The sequence below is a fragment of the Propithecus coquereli genome, unplaced genomic scaffold, assembly GCF_000956105.1.
Source record: "Propithecus coquereli isolate 6110/MARCELLA unplaced genomic scaffold, Pcoq_1.0 Scaffold44, whole genome shotgun sequence".
NCBI classification, from domain to species: domain Eukaryota; kingdom Metazoa; phylum Chordata; class Mammalia; order Primates; family Indriidae; genus Propithecus; species Propithecus coquereli.
The window spans coordinates 10,270,970-10,277,595 of NW_012150174.1; the positions used below are offsets into that span (position 1 = coordinate 10,270,970).

Consider the following 6,626-nt stretch of genomic DNA (forward strand, 5'->3'; position numbering starts at 1 on the left):
ACTAGACCATCCGGCCTTTCCCAGGAAGCTGTTGGCCCTCAAGCTGATGGGAATAACAAGGCTACTGTGTTTCACAGTCTGAAGGAGAGGCTGGATACAGCCATACAAGGCCATCCACTCAGACTCTCAGCAGGCTTTCAGTCTAGGGGGACACGGGGAGGACGGGAGAAGGGCTGAGGGGAGCACTAACTGAGTCACTGCTGGGCTTGTCAGAGAATCAAAGGGAGTCCTTTGTTTCTCTGGTCCAGCCACCCTGCCCTGCCTCAGCCTCCTCAGACACACACACACACACACACACACACACACACACACACACACACACATTTATTTACACATGCAAATATAAAAACATACATCTAATATATATAAGCACTTACATATACATGATCACCCCTATGCACAAATGCTCACTCACATAGAAATAAGCTCAAACAGGCTATATTTAGATACACACATGCACATGCTCACGCACTACTTTTGGGAAAATTGCACCACTGAGACATTACTGGCAATTTGCTGTTCCTGTTGCTCAACTTTGTACTTCCTCATGCATGGGATATCCCCAGATATAGCCTGAGGCTAACCCTTCTTTTGAGCTTCTTTGTTGCTGTGGGTTATGGCGGATGAAGGGTAATGTCTGATTTTCAAACGATTTAGGGAGCTTGTGACATTGAGAGACACGAAGAACCTGATGCTGGTTATGGGCAAAGTACTGGGGGCTAGTGGGACAGTTGGCCAAGGGAAAGTGAAATGCACATGACTCCTTTTGTAGAGATGGAGCAGAGATAGCTGTGAGTGTGTCACTGCTTACCTGGCTATCTTGGTGTTTCTCGTCTTAAGAAAAGTCCATAGTTGTGAAGCTTATATTTTTCTGTGTTATCAGTGGGATTCATTTCGTTTTGTACATGGTGAACTTGTCTTCACTGAGCATTGTAGAGGAAGGGTTAAGTACCTTTAAGCTCATTGGCTGGCCTTTCTTAAATGCTGTAGGAGTAGGGGAGTAGGAAGGTTTTGCCTGGGTGGAATCAGGCGTCAGGCTGACCCAGGCTAGTATAGGTACAGACTGTCTCTGGGAGGATTAACAAGGCTTTGATAACATTGACAGGGAACAAGTATTTTTTAGAAGTTTTAATATTATTTATTTTTTCAATAGGGTGATAGTTAATTTTATGTGTCATCTTGACTGGAATAAAGGATGTCCAGGTAGCTGGTAAAACATTATTTCTGGGTGTGTGTGTGAAAGCATTTCTGGAAGAGATTAGCATTTGAATTGGTAGACTGAGATCACTCTCACCAACGTGGGTAGGCTTCATCCAACCCACTGAGGGCCTGAATCCTCAAAAAGGAAGAGGAAGGGTGAATTTTTTCTCCCTTCTTGAGCTGGGACATTCAGCTTCTCCCACTCTTGGATATCAGTGCTCCTTATTCTTGGGCCTTCAAACTTAGACTGAATTATACCACTGGCTTTCCCAGACCTCCAGCTTACAGAAGGCAGCTTGTGGAACTTCTCAGCCTCCATAATCACATGAGCCAATCCCTCATAATAAATCTCTTTCTATATATCTGTATATATCCCATTGGTTCTGTTTCTCTGGAGAACCCTGACTAATACAAATAGGTAGTACATTCTGATGGTTCAAAACTCAAAAATTATGAAACAATATACAGTGAAAATTTCCATCATATTCCTGATCCTAGCCATCCTGTTTACTTTCCTAGAGGCAATCAATTTTAACAGTATTTTATTTATTCTTCAAAAAATAGTCTATGCATATACAAGAAAAAAATACATAATTATTTTTTTCTTTTTTATACAGATGATTACATATTACACACACTGTTTTTTCTTTTTTCTTTTTCTTCTTGTTTTGTTTTATAGCTGTATAATATTCCAGTGTTTACACAAACTATAGTTTCTTTAACCTGTTTCCTATAGCTGGGTATTTGTGTTGTTTCCAGTTTTTGCTGTTACAAATAATACTGTGATGCAAATATATATAATTTTGCAGTTAGTTTTGATCCAAGATATGTCAATGGCTTCATTTGAGCTTTCAAAGCAGGGGTTTTGGCTCTGTGGATCTGTGTGGACCTTTCCTAAGGGTTCGTTTCCTCTGTTCTTGAACTGATCCATTGTAATCATATCCTCCCTTCCCTCTACTTTGTTGTTACTTTTGCAAGGTATAGACTTGCGAGGTATAGCCCTGTTGTCCCTGCTTTCCTCCAGGGCAAAAGCAAAACTGGAGAAAGCAATAAAAAGGCAAGTAATTTGATGTTCCTTCAAACTGATGTTTTAAAAATATTTGTCTAGTGTATTAAGCAAAGGGTAAGAAACTTATTTTTTTTGGAGGGACTAGTTCTTTATTTCAAAAGACACTTGTCAATATTCAGTATCAAAAGAGTTACACTATTGGTTTCTCTTTTTTCCAATTGGCCCCAAAGAGACCACCCCAAAAGCAGAGTACATTTGAAGCCAACAAGCTGCAGGATGTGCACCTAACAGAGCTCATAGAAACTTCTCCGAAAAGTGGGAATTGGAAAGAAACTGTATAAGATTGGCACACTGCCAGCCCACAGAGTGTAGAGAGCTCTCATAGCCAGTGGGGTAGCCAGGGTGCCCCAAACCCAAAGAAGCAATGTTTTGAAATAATATAAAATAGCAGTCTCCAACCTTTTTGGCACCAGAGACCAGTCTCATGGAAGACAATTTTTCCACAGACAGGGGTGGGGTAAGGGGATGGTTTCAGGATGATTCAAGCACATTACATTTATTGTTCAGTCAAACCTCTCTGCTAATGATAATCTGTATTTGCAGCCACTCCCCAGCACTAGCATCACTGCCTCAGCTCCACCTCAGATCATCGGGCATTAGCTTCTCGTAAGGGGCACACAACGTAGATCCCTCACATGTGCAGTTTACAGTAGAGTTCTTGCTCCTATGAGAATCTAATGCTGCAGCTGATCTGACAGGAGGCAGAGCTCAGGTGGTGATGCGATCGATCAGATAGATGGGGAGCGGCTATAAATACAGACGAAGCTTTGCTCACTGCCTGCTGCTCATCTCCTGCTGTGTGGCCAGGTTCCTAGTAGTCCATGGACCAGTATTGCTCCCGGGCTGGGGATGGGGATATAAAATTTAGGCCAGGCACAATTTACGCCTGTAATCCTAGCACTCTTAGCACTCTGTGAGGCCAAGGTGGGAGGATTACTTAAGCTCAGGAGCTCAAGACCAGCCTGAGCAAGAGTGAGACCCCATCTCCGCTAAAAAAATAGAAAAAAAATTGGCTGGGAATGGTGGTGTGCCTGTAATCCCAGCTACTTAGGAGGCTGAGGCAGGAGGACTGTCTGTCTGAGCCCAGGACTTTGAGGTTGCAATGAGCTGTAATGATGTCACTGTACTCCACCCAGGCAACAGAGCAAGACTCTGTTGGAAAAAAAAATTTTTAAATGTTTTGTACATAAGCTATTCAAGATTTCTCCAGCATTGACTGATACAAAGCACAATGAGATGGCACTTTTAGTTTTTTGTTTGATTTTTGAGACAGAGTCTTGCTTTGTTGCCCAGGCTACAGTGAGTGCCGTGGCATCAGCCTTGCTCACAGCAACCTCAAACTCCTGGGCTCAAGCGATCCCCCTGCCTCAGCCTCCCAAGTAGCTGGGACTACAGGTGTGCACCACCATGCCCGGCTAATTTTTGGTTTCTATTTGTAGTTGACCGACTAATTTTTTCTATTTTTAGTAGAGACGGGGTCTCGCTCCCGCGCAGGCTGGTCTTGAACTCCTGACCTCAAGCTATCCTCCTGCCTTGGCCTCCCAGAGTGCTAGGATTACAGGTGTGAGCCACCATGCCTGGCCAGAGATGGCACTTTTAGAGACAGCAACTTCAGACTCAGAAAAGAGTAATGAGATGTATTTCATATGGTTAAATCAGTGGCAAAAACATAATTTTCTTTCTTTCAAGGATGTAGGGGAGCAATTAAGTGGTCACCTCAACATAAGGGACACATGATCCATTCTGTGCGTGGTTGGGAAGGGGGTAGAGAAAGGACAAAAATTTGTTCTCAGAGGTCTTGCCATCTTAGTTTGGTCACTTTTTTTTTTTTTAGAAACAAAATCTCACTCTGTTGCCCAGGCTGGAGTGCAGTGGCACTATTGTAGCTCTTGCTGTAACTTCAAACTTCTGGGCTCAAGTGATCCTTCTGCCTCGGCCTCTCAAAGTGCTGAGATTACAAGCATGAGCCACCATGTTCAGCCTTAATTTGGTCACTTCTAAAAAATAAAGTTGTCGGCCGGGCGTGGTGGCTCATGCCTGTAATCCTAGCACTCTGGGAGGCCGAGGCGGGTGGATCGCTCAAGGTCAGGAGTTCGAGAGCAGCAAGAGCGAGACCCCGTCTCTACTAAAAATAGAAAGAAATTAGCTGGACAGCTAAAAATATATATATAGAAAAAATTAGCCGGGCATGGTGGCGCATGTGTGTCGTCCCAGCTACTCGGGAGGCTGAGGCAGGAGGATCGCTTGAGCCCAGGAGTTTGAGGTTGCTGTGAGCTAGGATGACGCCACGGCACTCTAGCCCGGGCAACACAGTGAGACTCTGTCTCAAAAAATAAACAAATAAATAAATAAACAAATAAATAATAAAGTTGTCCAAAGATACCTTAAAGCTGAAAACCTGAACAGCATATTTTTTGTTTTTGTTTTGTTGTGGCTAATTCCTCCTGGAATTACCTTTCTGGTTTGACTGGTACTTGAGTGTACAGAGCAATGAGGTTTTCCACAGTGGAGTCTTTCCCTGGGCTCTGTTTGGTTCTCAGGATAGCAGGCCCATACTTTTTCCCTTCTCTATGGAAAGAGCAATATACATACCTTCCAAAAGTGAGAAAGATCAGATTAGCTTCAGAGCTGTGGAATTATTTGGAACGATTTTTTCAAATGGTTGCCACAACACCAACAACAAAAAAGGTAATTACAAAATGTGTACATCACAACACGCTTTTGGACATTTTGCCTTGTGCTCACATTCCCTTAAATGTTGTTCACAAAGGTGCTCAGCCTCTAGCTCAACTGGAATCTCCAGGAAGAGGCAGAGACAGTTTGGCGAAAAAGACAAGGGGGTTGAGAAGGTGTGCATGGAGCAGCAAAAGGAGAAAGCAACCTTCCAGTTAAAGATCATCCCTCAGGGCCTCAGGTGGAGCTGGGTGGGAAGGAGAAATGGCGGCAGGGCAGCACTGGAGTGCTCTACATCTCATTCACAACAAGTGGAGCCTGGCCCAGCATCCTTTGTGGACAGAAATGCTCCCCTTTGGTGCATTTCAGTTTATCTTCCAAATCACCGATTGTCTTTTCCAGCTTGGCTACCAATCTCTCAACAAACTCAGTGTGGGTCTCTGCCTCCTTGAGTTTATCAGTAAGAATCTTTATCTCTTCCTCATGTTTGTCTTCTTTTTGACAGTACTGTTCTTCAGCAGCACTCACACTTTAGGTTCTGGTCCATCAGTCTGGTCTTTCATCCATCTCTGGGCAACGGGACTGTGCCAGCTCAGCTTGTTCCTCTGTGTGTTCCAAGTCTCCGTCAATAACCACCAACTTCTGAGCCACCTCTTCATACTTCCTATCTGCTTCTGCAATATACTTAGCTTCTTTGAGTTGGATTTCCTGGAGTTCCATCTTTTCTTCATCTTTTAAGACCTGGTTTTCAATAACCTTCAATAACCTCTCTCTCCTTCAGCAGCAGCTTTTTCCCCCAGGTACTCCTGAGTGCAGCCCAGCTCCTCTTCAACCAGTTGGATCATTTTAAGGAGGCGACCTCAGCTTCAGCCTGTTCCCCGGCCTGCCTTTCTCTTTCTACTTCCTGCTGGAGGCACTCAGCTCTTTCCTCTGCGTCATTGGCTTGCTGCTGCAGAAGCTGTGTTGTGTGCATTTTCCCTCATTGATGGTGGTCATCCTGGCCATGGTGCCCACCCAGCTCCCACTTGCACCTCCATTCCTGCCTCCAACGCTTGGCATTGCAGCCGCTTCTCACCAAGAAACAAACTTACTTGCTTACTTACTTGTTTATTCATTCATTCATTCATTCATTCGTTCATTTATTATGATAGAGTCTCCCTCTGTTGCCCAGGTTGGAGTGCAGTGGTGTCATCATAGCTCACTGCAACCTCAAACTCCTGAGCTCAGGCAATCTTCCTGCCTCAGTTTCCCAAGGAGCTGGGACTACAGACACGGGGCAGGACGCCCAGTTAATTTTTTTATTTTTAGTAGATACTGGGTCTCACTCTTGCTCAAGCGATCCTCCTGCCCCAGCCTCCCAGAGTGCTAGGATTACAGGCATGAGCCACCGCACCCAGCCCATTATTGAAATCATTATCCAGCAACACTCACTAAGGGTAGAGGTAACTTGCAATTACAAAGTATTTTTCAAAACATGTTTACTGATTTTTCTGGGTTTCATGTTTCACACTTTCAGTAGCTTGTTCTTTTTTCAGTTTCCTTTTATAACTTTCTGAACCAATTTTATTTATTTCTAAAATTTTGGGGAGTAAATTTATAAGTGCTCTTAAAGCAAACTCTACATAGGATTAGGTTTTCTGCCATATGTCACTTCTCTTTGCCTCACTATGTCTCATCACCTCTC

The 6,626-nt window shown here is 43.8% G+C and overlaps 1 pseudogene; it reads right to left on the reverse strand.

Moving 5' to 3' along the window:
* Positions 1–5,233: 5,233 nt before the first annotated feature.
* On the reverse strand, positions 5,234–5,915 carry LOC105818246 (annotated as a pseudogene).
* Between the last annotated feature and the right edge of the window lie 711 nt (positions 5,916–6,626).